The sequence below is a fragment of the Mytilus trossulus genome, chromosome 10, assembly GCF_036588685.1.
Source record: "Mytilus trossulus isolate FHL-02 chromosome 10, PNRI_Mtr1.1.1.hap1, whole genome shotgun sequence".
Lineage (NCBI taxonomy): Eukaryota > Metazoa > Mollusca > Bivalvia > Mytilida > Mytilidae > Mytilus > Mytilus trossulus.
The window spans coordinates 17,928,515-17,949,310 of NC_086382.1; the positions used below are offsets into that span (position 1 = coordinate 17,928,515).

At 33.4% G+C, this 20,796-nt stretch overlaps 1 long non-coding RNA gene across 3 annotated transcripts in view; it reads right to left on the reverse strand.

Annotated features, from left to right (window-relative positions):
• LOC134686051 (uncharacterized) overlaps window positions 1–16,857 on the reverse strand; it is a 54,765-nt gene extending 37,908 nt beyond the window's left edge. For 2 of the 3 annotated variants that reach the window (XR_010101517.1, XR_010101516.1), the window contains exons 1-3: window positions 16,393–16,616; window positions 14,542–14,590; window positions 13,475–13,555 (exon numbers count right to left, since the gene is read on the reverse strand). This is a non-coding gene — a long non-coding RNA (uncharacterized LOC134686051). Of the gene's footprint in view, window positions 1–13,474; window positions 13,556–14,541; window positions 14,591–16,392; window positions 16,617–16,808 lie in introns of those variants that run through there. The other variant, XR_010101518.1, reaches the window with a different exon arrangement.
• Between the last annotated feature and the right edge of the window lie 3,939 nt (window positions 16,858–20,796).

Sequence of the window (20,796 nt, forward strand, 5' to 3'; positions counted from 1 at the left end):
TAAATGTCAAATTTGCAACAACGTTTGTGGTTGGTCGATAATTGTTTGGATTTCTCCCGTTTCTTACTAAACATGGGTGACCAATAATTAAAAAAGCGCTTCAGAATATCGCCCCTCTAACTTAATCTGGTGTTCGTGCGAGTCCTGCACTGGCTGTTTTATTATAATCTTGAATCCCAACTTGTATTTCTTTGGCAAAATTTTTGATGGTCATAAAGTTCGGGCCACTTTTCAAAAAATTCCATTGTATATAGATATATATATGCAAGTATACCTTTTTTTAATAGATTAATACTTTAAATCGTTTTACACTAGTAATTGTTTAGGTCCTTCATAGCTTTCTGTTTGATCTTTAGTGGTTTACATTTACAAATTTTGACTTGGATGAAGAGTTGTCTCATCGGCACTCATACAACATCTTCTTATATCTATATATACAACGTAAACTAGACGTTTCTCAGACTGTTTTGTGTTTTTTTAAACCCTTTGCCGCGCTTGGGTACTGTTTGATAACTCAATCTGAAAGAACAAGATTTATTTCAGTTCTACTTGTTATTGAGCAAATTTCTAGTCATTGAAAATACTCTTATGTGGTGCTCTTTCTATTGTTTTAAAATTCGTTCTTTGTGTGTGTCTCGTTTCGATCTTTTGAGTTAATCTTATTGCAACTGATTATGCAGGTTGCTATTTTTCTGTACTGTTACACCACTGTCCCAGATTCGGGATGGATTGAGTGCTCACAAACATCTTGTTGTACTGTTACACCGCTGTCCCAGTTTAGGGACATGTTTAACCCCGCCACAAAGTCATTATGTATGAACGTGCTTGTCCCAAGTCAGAAGCCTGTATTTCAGTGGTTGCCGTTTGTTGCTTGGTTATACATATTTGTGTTCGTTCATTTTTTTGTACATTAATTCGGCCGTTAGTTTTCCGATTGAATTGTTTTACATTTGCGATTTCGGGGCCTATTATAACTGACTATGCGATGTATGCTTATAGCTTACTGTCGAAGGCCGTAAGGTGACTTATAGCTGTTGATTTCTGTGTCATTTGGTCTCTTGTGGAAAGTTGTCTCATTTGCAATCATACCACATCTTCGTTTCTATATCAACCCTGCCATATTCTTTATTTACCTGTCCTAGGTCAGGAGCCTGTGGTTTAGTGGTTGACGTTGGTTCATGTCTCGACTCATATTTGATATTTTGTTAATTGTTTTTTTATGTATAATTATGCTGTTAGTTTTTTCATTTGAATTGTTTACATTTTCATGTCGGGCCTTTTATAGACGACTTTACAGTATCAAGTTTTTGTCATTGTTGAAGGCGTTATGATTGTCTATAATTGCTTACATCCACTTCATATTTGAACTCCGGTGGATAGTTGCCTCATTTGCAATCACATTCAATATCTTCGTTTTTATCAATCAATTTAAACTTGTGTTGAATAAGAGCCATTTTATATTTATTTATTTGTACGGGACTAGATAACAGCTTAACGTTCAATCATATAATTTGTTGGATACCTAATTATATTATATACTGTATCACAAAATAAACTTGTATACCACCCCCTTTCCTTTCCCAATCAGTAATGAAAAGTAAATTATTTAAAAGTCCTGAAGATAAAATATGTTTTGAAATATGCTCTGCATACTTGTTTAAGCAATGGCATATAGTAATTATTGACCTCCTGAGTGGCTTGAAACAAGTCTATTTACGGGATTCGGAGATGAGAACAGTAAAAAAAAGCCCAGCAACGAATCCTAACTGTAAAATGATTTGCGGTATAATACATGAGAGCACATATCATAGATACATTTGTAGTATTAAATATGAAGTTCACCCCTCATACAGTGAAGTCCTATGTCATAGGACTATTGTAACATGGGTTAGTAACTGGTTTCAATTTATCCTGAAGTATCTTTATTAATTAAAGAATTCGTCTCTACTTGTCGCGGAGTCTCTGGTTCTGCTGTTAGTAATTAGGTGATTTTTTGTCTTCATGTATCAAAAAAGAGGTGACTAAGTTCAAATAATTATAACGTCCTGGAAGGCTTTTTATTCTTTGTTCATGTTTGTCCTCCTGCAACATCTCTGAGGATCAAGAAAAGTAAAAAAAAAAAATATACATGTAGCACAAAAGAAGTTGAACGTCATGATAACATGTATCTGGACTTAGAGGGGGAGGGGGACTAGCTATGTATATTTTTTTCCATTTCAATGTGTAGACTGTATGGGAGTTTCTTCAGTAAGGGTTTTTATCGGAGATGTTTTTACAATGCACGCAAGGATCTGTTTCTATCCATGAACAAGTTGTGTGTCAAATTAATTATTATTACTTGTCACTTGCAATGTTTTGCTCTACCTGGTCATTATTGGCATTAATTGCCAGTGCACGAACTCGCACGAACGCCAAATTTAGTTAGAGAGACGATATTCTGAGGTTGACTCGTTCTTTAATTCTTGGTCACTCAAGTCACGGCAAAAAGGGGAGAAAATCCAAATGAATAACGACCAATCACAAACGCTGTTGCAAATTCGACCTTAAGGCGTCATAGAAATTCCCATGATGTAATTATTGCAAATAAATAAAAAAAAAACCAAAAAAAAACTGTTATACCAATTCAATAAACATGAAAAAATATTGCATTCCAATGATATTTTATACCAATTGAATAAAACAATATTGCATTTGAATGAAAATTATACCATTTGGATGAAAAATTATACAATTTGAATGAAAAATTATACCATTTGAATAAAAAAATATTGCATTTAAATAAAAAAAATATTGCATTTAAATGAAAAAATATACCATTTAAATGAAAAATATACTAGTACCATTGTGGCACCGTCAAAGTCCACAATTCCTCTAAAGTCCACAACACCGCTAAAGTCCACAACCAATTACCGCTAAAGTCCACAACGCCGCTTAAGTCCACAAACTTTCAGCTAAAGTCAACAAGATGACCTTCGCTAAAGTCCACCAGAAAACGGCGTTAAAGTCCACAACAACAAGTTTTATTATAAAAAATCAATTTGCTTCTTTTTTTTTTACTCCCGATAGTATAGATATAATAAAAAGAATGAATTTTTGTTCTTGTAAAGTATTTCTTATCGGCTTGAATTATATTTCTGATAAATGAAAAGATTACAGTTTCTGATTTTGATCCCAACAAATCTGATCTTTGTATTGCGATTTCCTATCAATCAAATAGACAACATTTCGTAAAAGTTATCTAGCTATGGTGCGCTTTTCGTATTCTTTAGTGAACATTTGTACATTCACAAGAAACTCCAACATAACGTTCTTTTTATTTATATGCTAGAGACACTGACATATCTTGGAGCCTATATTTGGGGTCCTTCTAAAAAGCGCCCTTGAGCGCCCTGGTGAAAAAAGAGCGCCCGGGGAAGAAATAAAAAAGCGCCCGGGGAAAATATATTGATATTATATTGGCATGAGACAACTTTCTGTCGGTGAAATAAGTTATGCACATTTTTTGTTATTATTTTAGAAAAGTATTTTACTAATTCAGATAATAGACATTTGTTTTTAATAGAGCACAATCACAAGTATGAATGTTTCAATGTTAACAACAATTTATGAATACTATTTCGAAAGACAGATAATAATGGATCACAGTTAATGCTGAATATTTTTTTAAATGTTAGACATCAAAAGACATGTTTCTCAAAAACGATATCAAAATGAAAAATGCAAAAACAACACAGATAGATTTTAATTTTATCTTAATAATTCCCACATCACGACACCGAAAGACCACTACAATAAAAAAAATCATATAAAGGAAGGTGTTTTAATTTTTGAAATATAGAATTACATTACTTTTCCTATCTTTTAACCTAAACTAGTGGCTCTCAAGTGCCTGTATCGCTCAACTGTATCTTATGTGGTTTTTGAAATCCTGTTAAATAAGTTTAAAATCATTATAAATAGTATTAGATACCCTATTTATGATTGAGACTATGTTTTGTTTGATTCGGCCTAGTAGTTACCTTTCTTTAAAGCAGGTTTTTCTATTGTAGTCTTACAAAAGTTACTGAAGACCCCTTATCATTATTTAAATCAGTTTTCAGGTGAATAACCAAAATAGAGATATAAGTCAAACCGACTTTACCCCTCAAGTTCTATTTTAACCATGACGACTATCTTGGTTACTGGTAGGGGTTATTGGATACATTTTTGAAACTAAATTCACTAAGAGTGATTTAGGCCAAGTTTCGTAGAATTTGGCTTAGTAGTTTTATAGGAGAAGATATTTGTAAAAATTTACGGACGAAGACGACGACAGACGACAGGCGCCAAGTGATGAGAAAAGTTCAGGTGAGCTCATAAAATACGGTCTTGATAAGTACTTTATTATGATCATGAACAAACTTCTGTCCAAATTTGGTACAAATCAAAGTTTTTCTCGTTTGAATTGTTTTACAATTTTCTAAAATTTTAATGGCCCTTTATGACAAAGATTTTACCCTGAGCGATAGCAAAGAAGCCAGTATGATAAATTCCAAATAAAAAAGAAAGTATTCTATGCTTTAAATTATATTTTTATCGATATTAAAGTATCGGATAACGATGCGTTGATTGTGTGTCTTCTATTATTAAGAACAGGTTGTTAAAAACCTTCGAAAAGAGCAAAAACAAGATTAGTTTTTCGAAAATATCACCATAATGTCAGTTCCTTTGCTAATGAAAATTTTGATATTTTTAACTATAAAGGAAAGAGTAATGTAAAAATCATCAAAATAAAGCGGTCCCATGGCGGTCTACCAAAATGTCACAGCATCGCTAATTTGACGTTCACTATAATATTATATAGGCAACGTAACTATTTTTGCGTTATGGTGATTTTCAAACGCTTCTATTTGACGGAGAGAATACATAAATATGAATTTATATTATATTTTTAAAATTGGACACATGGGGAAGAATTATTATATCTCAGAACGTTTTGCGGCAATCCACACAAAGATCGGTAACTCTGGATAAAAGTTTATTTTTGCAGGAAAAAATAAATGCATACTCATATCCAATCTTTTAGAAATCGAAAAATAAGGAGGTGTGGTTACAGGTATGATTGTCGATGGTATAACTCTCTACCAAGGTTCATATGAAGTGAGTGTAAGGAATAAGACAACAATGTGTTGTATTTAAAGACAAATCCCTCTATTGTTTATGCGCATATACCAGCGCAACAGTACTATGCCGTCAGCGTTTTATGACGTCGTGGTTTCCGCGAACTCGAAACGTTAATGAGAGTTATTCCTCTTTGAGCCGATTGAGAGAGTGGAAACGTTTTGAGTAGATTTTCCGAGAAGAAAATGAAAATTGTTTTTATACAATAGACATGTTCCAGAATTGGATATATAAATTTTATTATGTGAATTAAGTGTATCTGAAACAAACAACAAAACAGCAAATTTAATGATAAAATATATGAATAAAAAGAGAGTCAACTATATATATACAGCAAACTAACAACTGTCAAGAAATGAAACAAAAATCTGGATACTCGACAACAAGATGGAGGGGGATATGACCTTTAACGGGACTCCGGGATCGGGTGTTTAAGCTCGGGATCCGGGAATCCTTTTTAACTTTACTTTATTTAAATTCGGGACCTCGGGATTTCGATATTTTTAAGTCCGGGATTTCGGGATTGGCCAATCATATTATAATATAAAAATAATTTCCATAATTTGCTACGTGTATGGATTTTTCTGTTCTATAGAGACAATCTCTTTGGTAGCCTAGGTTTTAAATTGTATTTACATTTCCACAAATCATTAAGAAAATACGAAAATCATCAATCATGTCATCAACATTCAATGTATCTATAGAATTAGAAACCTTACGTACCTATATGGATATGGCAAATTGCACATACGTATTTTGATTGTGTAAGGCGATTACATTTTTACACAAATATAATATTCAGATTTCTGATAAGCACCAACAAATCAGTAACCCAACGACGCATACGTGTAAAATAAAGTCCATCTAGAGAAGTTAACATTTACGCTTCTAACATTGTAGCTTTTTGTTTTGACCACTTCCGAGTATGACCCAATTTGCCAAATTTTATATTTATGTACTAGGTGCGTAATTTTTATGTACTAGGTGCGAAATTTTTATATAAAAAAACAACATAATCCTGCCTGTGTTTAAAAGTTGTCGGAAGGAAAAATTATAGAGGAATGCATATGAAAAAAGAATGTGTCCAAAGTACACGGATGCCCAACTCACACTATCATTTTCCATGTTCAATGGACAGTGATATTGGGTAAAATAATCTAATTTGGCATTAAAATTAGAAAGATCATGTCATAAGCTTCATGTTTACTAAGTTTCAAGTTGATTGGACTTCAGCTTCATAAAAAAAACTACCTTGACCAAAAACTTTAACCTGAAACTTGTACTTTCATTTTCTATGTTCAGTGGGCCTTGAAATTAGGATCAAAAGTCAAATTTGGTCGTAAAATTAGAAAGATCATATCATAAGCAACAAGAACTTCAAAAATTACCTTGACCAAAAACTTTAACCTGAAGCGGGACAGACGGACGGACGGACGAACGAACGGACGCACAAACCAGAAAACATAATGCCCCTCTACTAGTCTATCGTAGGTGGGGCATAAACAATCAATAGTTGATTTGAGAAAAAAAAGTCGGACTAGGTTCCATTCATAATCACGATATGACAACTGTATGAGTATACTTAGACTGAGTTTCTAGCAATATGACGGAATATTTTGATATAATAGATGCCATGGATGAATGAGGAAAACAGTAGTATGTTAAATAGACCCCGTTAACACTTGCACGAAATTGAATCGATCTTTTAAAAGCATCTCTCATTTACGATCTTTTTAGAACTTGTGATTTACATTTAGTATACATTGCAATCCTATAATAATCGGTCATTTCGTTAAAAAATAACTCGTAATGGACCAAATATTTCCTTATTCTATTTACTACGAGTTATTTTTTATTTTATGAGTGGTTTAAATATATGTGTGTCATATTTATTGTTGAGTTGCTGTCTCATTGAAATGTTCTCAAATCAGGTTTTATTAAAAGAAATATAATGTTATCTGGTTTTAATGTAACTAGATCACACCCGCGAAATCGCGGGCATTCAGAGCGTTTTTAAAAGGATGTAAAGTGTTGTAGGAAGAATTGTGTAAAAGATTTAATGACTTGAGAATTTCAGGAAAAGTATCAAAAGTCATAGGTACTTGGGGACAGGAAAATATTTTTTAACCCTCTTTCTTTATTTCCAAAATTCCACTTTTTTGTTTTCTATTAATTTCATTATGAACATAGATTTAGTGTACATGTATTATGAACATTCCAGTCAGGAGCCTGTAATTCAGTGGTTCAGTGATATTTATTTTTCGTTCATTTTTTGAACATAAATAAGGCTGTTTTCTCATTTGAATTATTTTCATTTCGGGGCCTTTTATATCAGACTATGCAGTATCGGCTTTTGCTTATTGTTGAAGGCCGTAAGTTGACCTTTAAATCTTAATGTCGATGTCATTTTGGTCTCTTGTGGAGAGCTGTCTCGTTGGCATTCATACCACATCTTCTTTTTTTGGGAAAACATTTAGTGACTTTAGAATTTCAGAAAAGGTATCAAAAGTCATAGGTAATTTGGGACAGGATAATTGTTTTTCTAGCCCGGCTCCTCCTTTTTCCACAAACAAAAATCCTTTTTTTTTTGTTGTTGTTTGTTCTCTATTAATTTTGATGACACATGAATAATTTTAGCGCTTATCTGTATATTATGAACATTCATTAAAAGGGGGGTCGGGGCAGAGGCGGATTTTGGGTGCCCGCCCCCCCCCCCCTTTTCTGGAAAATAATTGGTTGCTTGTATAGGGAATCACTGAAGCATGACCGGAGCGGGCCCCTCTTAGGCAGTCAATGGGCCCTTGCATATGAAAATTTCTGGATCCGCCACTGCGGAGGGGCCGTGATCCCAATATCCCGGGCTTAAAAACATGAAATTTCGAGGATCTGAATGTATTATACAAATTACATATCTCGACATCCCGAAATTCGAAAAAAGAAATCCCGTATCCCGAAATGGTCAATCCTGAAATTTCGATCTTAAAACCATCCGTTCCAGACGTCTTGAATGTGTATTTTCTTTTTACAGTCAATTCTCAGTTTAATAATTGATCCACAGCGGTCATTGATATATTATTCAAACCCTCTCTATTAAATAAACCCTGTTACTGCCGTGGTAAACTTGAAAATCATGATATCAGACAGAAAATACACTTTATTCGTAGTATATGTATTTGTTTCAAAGTAAAAAGAAAAACGCAAACCGGAGGTCTTAATCTGACTTAAATTTCGTCCAATGACGGATATAAGACAGAAAATACACTGTATTCGTAGTATTAATGTATGTTCAAAGTATACAGAAAAACGCAAACCGGAAGTCTAATCTGACTTAAAATTTCACCCAATGACGGAAACATATCCGGACTTCTTTTTTCTCGTTTTTCACCCAAAATAATTCAATCTGAATAATCATATGAATGGATGACAAATGCGATTATGCACTGTACCTATAGGACACAGAGGCATGATGATTAATTTATTGTGGAAAGAAGAGAAGCGACACCCAAAATGAGGTCTTCTCGTTTAATAGTATAGATGCTATCTTTAGACTTGGTAAACAAGTGTGTTTCATTCTTTGAACAAATGCTAGTATGGTGTCGTTTGTTACAGTTTTTTCAGGTTTTATTGGATTTGCAATCGGCAACTCTGTGATTTCCTTAGCAATTGAAACATGCCTGTTTCGCCTTAACAATGAGTTTTCGAGCTTCAATTTCCGTAACAGTTTTACAAGCTAATGGGGCGTGAACTCCTTGACAAAAGATGCACGGCTTCTTGGTTATGTCTCTTTTCCCTTTCTGATTTGCGTAGTTGCGATTTGTACCCATAAAGAATGCTGAGGTGGGTGTGTAATTTGGCTCTATATCATCACCGTTTACCGACTGACCCGCTTCCTTAATTGTTATCTCATGTTGAATAGTTTGCCGTAACGACGGCAAGTTCCAGTTGTCGCCTCCGTGGGCACGTACCATGTTTTCTCGTATATTCCCAGGTAGTTTATTTAATATTATGGGCACTAAAAGGCTTCCGAACGACGTGTGAGACTCCCTTTATACTTTCAAGGCCACGGATGTAGTTTTCCATGCTGTCGTAGAATTTTTTCAAATGTGTATTATTTGACGTTGGACTAGGAAGGCTGATTAAACTCTGCATGTATGTTTGTACTATCTTATGTGGTTGACCAAATCTCTGTCTGAGTACATGTAATGCTTGTCAGATATTTGTGTTAGTTACTTGTAGACCTGCTATGCATTAGGTGGCATCTCTGAACAGTTGAGATTTCAAGTAATTAAATTTCTGTACATCGTTTAAAGACAGGTTATCGTGTACGGCAGCACTAATCGAATCCCAAAAGGGTTGCCATTCTAACAAATTCCCACCGAGTTAGTGCTTATATAAGCATGGGTCATATTTTAAATATTGTATATAAATATGGGTCATTCTTTCTTAAATATTTATATAACTATAGTAGGTACTGAATTTCAGTGAATGTTATATTAAAATGGGTACGTTTTTGAGGCAAAAATGGCACACACCTACCAAAAAAAAATCGAAGTTGACCACCCCCCCCCCCCCCCCCCCGTGGTTATTAAAATGGCCCTGTTTATGTCCTCGGTCTCAGGGTAATAATGGCCTCGGATGTCTATAATGGCCCTCGCCCTCGGCAAGGCACCAATTCATTTATACTATAATATTTTCTAACAATATTGTTAAATCCATGATTTTACACACACTAAAAATGCCACTTTATTGAGGGAAAAAGGAGGGAAGACCGTTTTCGCCGGGACGTCGGGATCAGGTTCGTTTTTTAAGGTGGCTCGGCCCTTTAACAATGCGCATATTTTAACGAATGTTTCTTACGACGAGTGCCTTGGAAACGGTCGCTTTCAGGGGTCTTCTCAAAAATATCTTTGACGACCTTGGAACGCGGGCGTGTATGAAAGCACCCTTGACGATGTAAACAAGTGACAAAACGTTCTTCAAAACAGGAAATACGAACGGTCTGAAATTCAGAGTGGTTTCTTCATTTTTCGCATAAAAGTCTAAAAGGAGAGAAATATACATGATTTAAGCATAACATTTGAAAAAAAAAGAATATATAAATACTGACAAAGTCACATGTATGACGTCGACGGTGCCGCTTCGCTCCAAAAACGCATTCTCATCTTACACGGTCGCCCCTTGGGCCCGTTCATACCATATTTTGAATTCACTTAAATACCGGTTGAATTAAATGATGTCTTGGAAATTTATTTTTGAAAATGTTTTGCCAATGACGCAATGATTAACTGTAAACAAATGATAGCGATGTAAACAACTGCATGTCATCGTACAGCTTTCATAACGGACAGGTACAACCCGTATAGTATGCTTTAAAGGCATCGGGGCGGGTTCATTTTCAAGCTATCCGTTTGGCGTTTTATTTCAGTTTGTTTCTGTTATAAATCTCTTAACAAATTTGACCATGCCAATTTTCTAACAGACTTAATACTTGACAGGCACATCTAACATTTTCATCTAAAAACTCCAGAACTCTTTATATGTGAAAATAAAAAAAATCTACCGGGGGTCACTATTGGGGTGAGCCACCTTAAGCTCAAGATTTCGGGATTGATTAGGGGGATCCGGGAATTCTTTTTTTCGAATTTCGGGATGTCGGGATCTAAATTTCTTTAGATTCGGGACTTTAGGATTTCATGTTTTTCAGCCCGAGATTTCGGGATCAGGACCCCTCCGTACTGCAGAAAAAAAAAATCAAAAAAATTACAACAAGTGCCGGAACCATTCATATAGTCTAAATAGCAAAATCTCAAATTAGGTATCAAACCCAATGCAATTCTATAACGTGATTCTAATATAAAATATAAAATCATGACCCGTATATAAAAAAGAAGATGTGGTATGATTGCCAATGAGACAACTATCCACAAAAGACCAAAATGACACAAACATTAACAAGTAAAGGTCACCGTACGGCCTTCAACAATGAGCAAAGCCCATACCGCATATAGTCAGCTATAAAAGGCCCCGATAAGATACCATTTCAAAAAAGAAAGTACCACCACCCTTTCCCATTTCCGAAAACCACTATATAGAATACATTTTATTGTTTTGAATAAAAAAAGAAGCTTACCTTACATACATAAACCATTTTGATAACCTCTTTCAAATTAGTCTTCTTGAACACATGGTAATGTCAGCTTGAGCTTTATTCTTCAAACGTGTGGAGCAACATGCAGTTATCTGATCCTACTTATTTTGTGCGCACATTATACTATGTCGTGCGCACAGTATATTATGTTGTGTGCACAAGATATTATTTTGTGCGCACAATATATTTAAGTTGTGCGCACAATATATTTAAGTTGTGCGCACAATATATTTAAGTTGTGCGCACAATATATTATTTTGTGCGATCAATATATATTTTTTTCTTTGTATGTCCCTAGCCTGGCTCCGTAGAAATAGACAATAACTGTTTAGTGTCTATAAATATCAGCTGTATTTGTACGAGGCTAAGAAACAGGTGAAATGCAAGCTTTAGCACGCTATTACTCCTGTTTCGAGTCGAGTACAAATACAGCTGATATTAAAGACACTACACGGTTATATTAGTTATCTTGGTGTAATCAGGGGTGTACAGAATTTTACACCGTTGTTGAAAATTCATTCACCCTGAGGCGCAGCCAAGATAACGAATTTATTTCTTTACTCATTTTGAAACCAGGATGTAAAATTGTAAAAATGGTAATGAAAAATTTCCAGCGTAATTTTTTTTCTATGTCCATGTTGCTGCACATTGTCATATACTTTTTTACTTTATTTTTTGGAAAAATTCAGGAAATTTTTGTGTTTTTTTATTATTTTTTTTAGCATTTTCTTATTATTATTTATTTTCTTATTTTTTTATTTTTTCTTATTTGGCAAAATTTTATATTTTAAATTTTTTGGGGCAAAATTTCATGTTTTTATTAAAATTTTATTCATCCCCGCGTGAACCAGGGTATGGTGTTATTTACGCCAGGGTAGTCACCCAATCAGATTGCAGTATTTTTGCTGCATAAGAAATAATTGTCTTTATCCTGCAGATAATTCTGCAGTCTCCGACGCAGAGCTCACATCCGTTCCGTACTTACTTCGTATCACTACACTAAATAACTCTATCAAATGCAATTGGATCAGACTCAAATTAGATCTTTTACCTATAATTGCTTTGCAATGAATTCTGAAATCTTTTAATGGAGCAGTTTTTAATACAAGTATTCCAAACTGAAGTTCATCTAACAGACAGAGTTAAAACATTACTGTTTGCCCATTTGCTATAATTTAGTTTATTTTCAATCTTTTTTATTTCATTTCTCTTGTTGGCTATAATATACAAAGTATATGAAGAAAGATTAATGTACATGGGTTTTAAATCATTTTCATTGCCTATGCATAAATACCGTTCTTTCATCTCTTTGAGTATTTCTAGAAATATATTAATTTTAGGGAGGTCAAAGATTTCAAAATTGACTGAAAGTCATATCTTATAGATGGTGTCAAGTTGGCCCCTTTGACAGCATCAAGCACACTTTTTACACCATTATCTGTCATCAGCTGAATCGATATTATCAATCACTATCCAGAGCAGTTTCTATATCAGGCACTTGTTCATTAAATGAATTGCAAGTACTAGTGCAATATGCATGGTCACTGTAATGTACAAATTAGATATAAGGTCAAGTGTTCTTTTAAAGCGGAAAGGGTGTTTCATGAAAAGTTGGAATTAATATATCATACATATAAAATAGAAGTCAACATTCCAAAATTCTTGCTTTTATATATTTATCTCTGTTTAAGACTGTAACATAATATTATGGTCCAATTTTTTTTTGGCAAACAAAAACACCAATAATACATGCAAATGATCTTGATAAGTAGGTGGGCATATCTGACAAAAAAACATAATTTTCTAACCATACTGAAACATATTGGTTTTTATATGCCAAAGAAATTAATTTCAACTTTCAAATTCTTACACTATAATTTCTAGGCTTCAGTATAATAATATAGGGTTATTGCATGATTTTTTGGGAATTTGGTCCTGAGTAGAATTTGTTATTGCACAAGTTTGGGAGTTTCTAGCCTTTTATCATGTTTATTGTATAGCCATATAGTATTTGAAAGTGAAAATTGTTTTAAACTTAGATTTTGTTGTTGGTGACGTCATGCAATATAAGAATTTATTGCAAGCTGACTTTTTGGTAACTTTCTGTGGGAAATATTATATTGCTATGCAATAATAACTAATACATGTATGACACATATTTTTTACCTGCAAAATGATCTTTTTACTCCAGATGTTCTATTCACTGGATCCTTTGTGTTAAGCTCTTGTAGAGAGGTACTTGGTAATCTGTGTTTTGATATATTAAGACTATTTGAAAATACTATTAATTCAGACTCAAAAACTTATAAATCAAATAATAACTAATAAATATTGAATATATAAAAACATATTATTAAAATTACATGAATACTCCATTGTAATCCATTCGAATCAAGCAAAAAAGAATCATATTCAAAACAGTGTGGTCCTTGCCATTGATTGACGACCTAAATTATTCCATTGACTGGGACAGATTAGGTGAACGTTTGTCTGTAACGACCATTGCTCACTTCTTAATTAAACTGTGGGGTCACCAAAGGTTCTTTACGCCTTTAATAATAAAATAATTCGAAAAATTATTCAGGAATAACCTTTATGTTTTGATTTATATTATTGATATAAATCAACACATCGTATTATTCCGGATTCGTTTTTCAAATTGCTTTTTTTAGGTGTTGAGAACCTTTGGTGACCCCACAGATTCAGTATCTTTTACAAGTACATAGTGAGCAGTGATTGTTACCGACAAACATTCACCTCATCTGTCCCAGTCAATGGGAAAATTAAGGTCGTCAATCAATGGCCAGGACCACACTGTTTTGAATATGATTCTATCTATAAAAGCAAGGTTGAATAAGTAAGTCCCCCTAATAGGTTGTCAAAGTAATGTACACACTTAGAGGATAGATTAACATGGCTCTGAAGTCAGGAGCTTGGTTGCTGTTTGTTCATGTGGTACATAAATGTATGTTGGTTTCCTGTTTGAATATTTTTTCACAAGTCATTTTTGGGGCCCTTTACAGTTTGCTGTGTGGTGTGAGCAAAGGATCCCCGTTGAAGGGCGTATTTTGACCTATAATAGTTAACTTTTACAAATTGTAACTTGGATTGAGAGTTATCACATTAGATCTCATACCACATCTTCTTATATTTACTTATAGGAAAATTTCAAAGTGTATATGATTATAAATCATTTAGAGATAAATGCATGTATCAGAATAATTTATACTTACACACCGTAAGTTCTTATGCATTGTATACATCCCCATTGTCTTGGACTTCCTGTAAAGATGCCGGAGATCTATATTTAGACATAAAGTTTAAAAAAAAAAAAAAAAACATATTACATACATATATATTTCATATGGATAAAGAAATGTGATTAAAGAAGGGCATAAATTCTATTCATGTATTCAATAGATCAATTAAATTATCTACTCTCTAAATAAATTACCGTAAATTTCAATCTGTTTGTAGAATTTAAAGCTCAATATGGACATTAAAATATCTTCATGTGGGACGACCACAGATTTAAATTTGAAATTGAAAATACAACAAAATTATCACACATATTATATAAAAAAAAAAAAATTTGTTATGTTGTGTCACATGCTAAAAGTATAAAGTGTTAGCTTTAAATTAAATTGAATTGATTAACTAATGCTTTATATATAGTACCTGAATAAGAATGTAAGCTAAAACTCTGGGACTGATATGAAAGGGCATGTAAAAATACACCCTGTCATATCTGCATTTTCATTGTTTTTAATTAACAAGTTGGTGACAATTTGTCAAATTTTAATGGGGATTAACTAACACACAACCTCACTCCTTTTAAGGTACTGTTGGTGAAGTTAATCAGGGTGGGGGAAGTGGCAAAATAGGGAACTGTTCCCCAAATGAGTAGCAATCCCTCATTTGAGTTATCATTGGCCAGTCTTGGTGCTGAATGGCAGCCAAGGCAGCCCAGGCTGATAAAATTGCTCCTGGGCCTCTAAAAATTATATCTACAGGCCAACAGAATCTAACTTAAAAAAAATGAGCCCAGGGCCTGTAGATTTAAGAGTTTGTTGTGAAGACTGCATTGGTAGCTAGATAAAAAAAAAATCTTTTATCTTAATATGACACACATGACACAAATTCTGACATTTTAAAAAAATTAAGCGTTTTTTTATAAGATGAATAGAGCCTATAGACCTATCTTATATGTTAATATAATGAGAAGATACAAGCCTATGAACACTTTTAAAACATGGCAATTTTCAAGACAAATAGCTTTTAAATTTCTCATATTATATAGAAATATTATAAGTTCTTTAGACATTAGAAGCAGTTGAATATGTTTCTTTTTTTGGGACATTTGTGCCATTTTAAGTGAAAAGGCTCATAGGAAGAAAATTTACTTTTTTGCACTATCAAATAATAACTCAAATGAGAGATTGTTACTAATTAATCATACCTGCCAACTGTCACTATTTGCGGGGGATTTCCCCCATGGAGACTCCCAAATTGAAATTTTTATAGAGCAATTATGTTGTTGAAGTTTTTTAAGGAGTATGGCAGCCATCTTGCACGCAAACCCCCATGGGCATTTTGAAAACTTGGCAGGTATGTAATTTGATGAATAGTTCCTGATTTTGTGGTGGCCCCCACCCTGATAAATATAATTCAAAACATTATAAATCTTACAAATGAAAGGGGATCCGATAGCTTTGATATTTCGAAAGTTCAGTTAATCACAAAACTTTTTTAAAGGTACCTGTCCCTAAATATGATATAATTTCATTTTACCAAGGACGTATAACTAACAACGTCCTTGATTTTACTATTCATATATATATATATATATATATATATCATTTTGTTTTGTGTGTTGCCTCTTTTTATGGTTTTCACTTTTGAGGTATCTACCGTTGTTACTGTAATTGAAATTGAAAAATTGTTATTGTCAGTATAAGACTTTTTGAGAGTAAAATTAGTAGGCCACAACTGTGACCTGAGGATGCTATTTTGTGTTGCAATTTAATATTGATTTTGAAGGAGATTGTGTCTCATAATTTTCTCTGTATTTTGTACATTTATACCTTCTCTTTACTACAAAAGTGTTGACCCTTGTCATAAATGATCTACAATTGTAGCAAAGGATGACATTCTCTTGGACTTGATCAACACAAAATAAGGAACAGAATTTTTTGTAAAACACTTCTTCATCTCCAGATATGTTTATGTATCTCCATGCCTTCACTCCTTTACAGGCCGAACAGATTTTCATGATACGTTTGTTTTCTGTTTACATTTTCATGGATGATTGCAGACGACAAAGTCCCTTACTCTCAAAGCACACATACAACTTTTTTATGCGCATTTCCATGTATCTTTATTATAATGCAACATTGATAAAAAAAAATACCTTTAATTATAACCTTATATTTATTTAATGTTTTGAAGCTCATTTTTTTTTTAGTAATTATATCTTTTTAGAGGCTTGGATAGTACATACTTTGCATAAAGAGGCGGGGCTTAAAATCAACGTACGGCAGAGGTCATTGTATTTGTAGTATACGGAAAGGAAACGAGCGCTGTACGGAGATTGCCATTGTATTGTAGTGTACTAAGTATATAGTCTCGATAATCCAGACGCTCCATATGCATATGTAGAGTCTGGATTCAATCGGTTCGAATGACTGTAATGTGAGGGCGTTTCCAAATATGCAAACACAAGCGTGAAATATTTTCGAAATGTTTCTAGACTTATCGTTACTTTCCGGTAAAACTAGATAAAAACAAACGGAGGAAGTAGCCATCACCATGCCTGAAATTTGCAAAGCTTGATTATCATTGATATCATATTTTTGGAAAGGGAATTTAATAGTTTCAGCAGACAACCAATCAAATTGCTTGGTGTTTTGAGACAGGTGAAGGTCATATTAGTTATCAAAGATGCGCGTTTCGTCTACATAAGACTCATCAGTGACGCTCATATCAAAATTTTTATAACGCCAAACAAGTACAAAGTTGAAGAGCATTGAGGATCCAAAATTCCAAAAAGTTGTGCCAAATACGGCTAAGGTTATCTATATGGCAAGCCAAAGTGGACAAAAAGAGCTATTTTCTAATATTAGAAAATCATTTTCTAATATTAAAAAATAATTTTCTAATATAAAAAAAGAAAAAGTCTATTTATTAATATTAAAAAATGATTTTCTACTATTAAAAATGATTTCTTAATATTAAAAAATGAATTTCTAATATTAAAAAATCATTTATTAATATTAGAAAATCATTTTTTAATATTAGAAATTCATTTTCTAATATTAGAAATTCATTTTTTAATATTAGAAATTCATTTTTTAATATTAGAAAATCATTTTTTAATATTAAGAAATCATTTTCTAATATTAGAAAATCCTTTTTTAATATTAAAAATTAAAATCTTCATCATCAAAACGTTTTGACTTGTTTGTTTTATATTCAATAACCCCACACTGTTTACAAACGGAATTTAGAAAATAATGTGCGAATGAACTGAAACAGATTTTGCAAAATGATACAAATGACAATAAATTTAAAAACCAAATAACATTGATCATTAGCAGTAAATCTATAATGGCGGATACAGAACTTTTCATAAAAGAGGGGCGCTGACTGACATAAGGGGGACCCACGCCAGTCATGCTTCAGTGAATTCCTATATAAGCAACCAAATTTTTCCCACAAAAAGGGGGGCTAAGGCCCCCTGGATCTGCCTATGATCTTAAACTGATCTAATCACAAACTTAAATAAATACGTATGTTAACTTATACAATAGCATAACAAATACCATTTAACTACAAATGTACCACTAATGATGTTGGGCGCAGGACATTTTTAGCGAAAATTTTTAAACTACAGGACATTTTAGTGTCAACATTAGTGCCTATTTTAGAGCAGAATTAATTCGTTCACATGTTTCATTAGCCTATTTTAGTGAAAACTGACCTGGTTGAATAATACTCGCCTCAATATAACCATAAACAGTAATTTATACTGGTTTAATGACCTTTAATGTTATAAGCTGTTTATATGTTCATCATGGAAACACATAAGAGATGTGTCAAATTCGCTGATTATATGACCGGATACTATGTACCGGTAGCTGAAGATCCTAGGTTCCCACTGAAGCTTTGGGTAGAAATTTCGTGTAATTCTTAGCAAACAATTGAAGGAACAGAGTCATTCCATGCCATGTATAATAAGCAATTTTATAGTTATCACCCAGCTATTCGCGCTTTCTTGATAATTATCAAATTGCAAACAACAACATATATAAAGGAACAAATGATAAAAGACGAATTTGCACCACAATCTAGACAAGATAAAGAGAAAGAACCGTTCCTAATGCAATTCTATGTACAGTACTGTACAGGAGGTATATCCAGAGCCCTTTAAAATTACGTTCTCTAAGACATAAATTCTAGACTAGAACTTACTTTTAACAATTGATTCAACCTTTTAGACTTTTTGTGCTGTATTTTATCTGGGATATATATTCGACTAGAACGGACTTTTAACATTTGATTTCATCAGTGCTGTATTTTTTAATGAACATGGTATATTTGATATTGTGCTGTCTTGAGTTTATTAAACCTTTTTTATTTTATTTTTATGCCCCATTTAAGAACAGTATGTTTTCAGGTTTGTGCGTCCGTTAGTCCCGCTTCAGGTTAAAGTTTTTGGTCGAGGTAGTTCTTGATGAAGTTGAAGTCCAATCCACTTGAAACTTAGGAAACATGTTCCCTATGATATGATCTTTCTACTTTTAAAGCCAAATTTCAAATTTTATCCCATTTTCACGGTCCACTGAACAAAGAAAATGATAGTGCAGATGTGGCATCCGTGTACTGGGGACACATTCTTGTTTAAATATTATTTGTTAGAATGGGTTAAAAATGTTTCTCTAAAATGGGCATTGACAAATTTAATTTTCTCTTGAATGGGTTAAAAATCTGGCCCTAAATTGTGTTTTATTTTGGTGCTAAAATGTCATTTTTTCTCTCTGTAACAATAACATCTTCATGCCTTATATATCATGTACTGTAGTACGCCGCTAGATTAAATCTGACATGGAAAGGTAACACATGGCCAGCGAAAGCTCTTTTTTGAGAGCCCAGGTGGTCGTGTGGTCTAGCGGGACGGCTGCAGTGCAGGCGATCTGGTGTCACGATATCACAGTAGCATGGGTTCGAATCCCGGCGAGGGAAGAACCAAAAATTTGCAAAAGCAAATTTACAGATCTAACATTGTTGGGTTGATGTTAAGCCGAGTTGTATATATATATACAAGAACACACCTGTGATATCGCGGGTCCGTGAATGAATTAAAGTATATAACTATGCGCAAGCTTTATTTTAGTATAAGTATTGTCATCTGATAAAGTCATGCCGATTATAAGATACACAGTTTGCTCTGCTTTCAAATCTTTCTGTTTGAACCCGTCGAATTGGAACTTATCAATTATTGGTAATATTAACTATTTGGAAAACAAAAGGTCCTGGAGTGGAGTATTTTTTAATCAACAGCATTGTCATAGATTAGTTATAAATAAAGTTGAATTCTTTGATTCGCTGTTTTATGTCATGCATGCCAACTAACAAATTGAAAACTGTACCTTTACACCTTATTTTTACTCCAGATTTGTTATCTTAGAAAGTCTTACTGATTAAAATACTACTGAAGGGAACAATTTGACAATTTAGTTGTGTCAACCCTGTTATTATGACCCGTGTATATAGCATATTAATCCTAAATACACCGTTTGGTGGTGCTCCTGACAGATGCGGAACGTACAGATAAGGTAATAGGAAACAGGTGAATATACTATTGGTATCGGTATCGGACTCGACCCGGAACTTCTTAATTATTGGCAATATTAATTACATGGAAAACAAAAGGGCCTGGAGTGGTGTAATTTTTAATCTACACCTTTGTACTATATTAGTTAAATATAAAGTTGAATTCTTTGATTCGTCGTTTTTACGTGATGACGGCTGACAAATTGGACCTCGTAAATTTAGTATTATAGATATATGAACAACAAACAACAGGGGGTCCTATAGAACGACCTTTAGTAGATATATTTTATATAATGTTGAAAAAACAGGGGATCCTGTAGAACGCCCTATAGTATACACACGAAAAACAAGCAACACCGGATCATATACAAGGTACTATCTTAGCTGCATTGTTTTCGATCAACAGGGGATCCTGTAGAACGCTCAGGGGATCCTGTAAAACGCCCAAGGTATCCTGTAGACCGCCCAGGGTATCCTGTATAACGTCCTATAGTATATATATGAACAACAAACAAAAGGGGATCATATAGAACGATCTATAGTACATATATAATGTTGTATAAAACAGGGATTTCTGTACCGCCTAGGGTATCCTGTAGAACGCTCTATAGTATATATATGAAAAACAAACAAAAAAGGATCCTATAGAACGATCT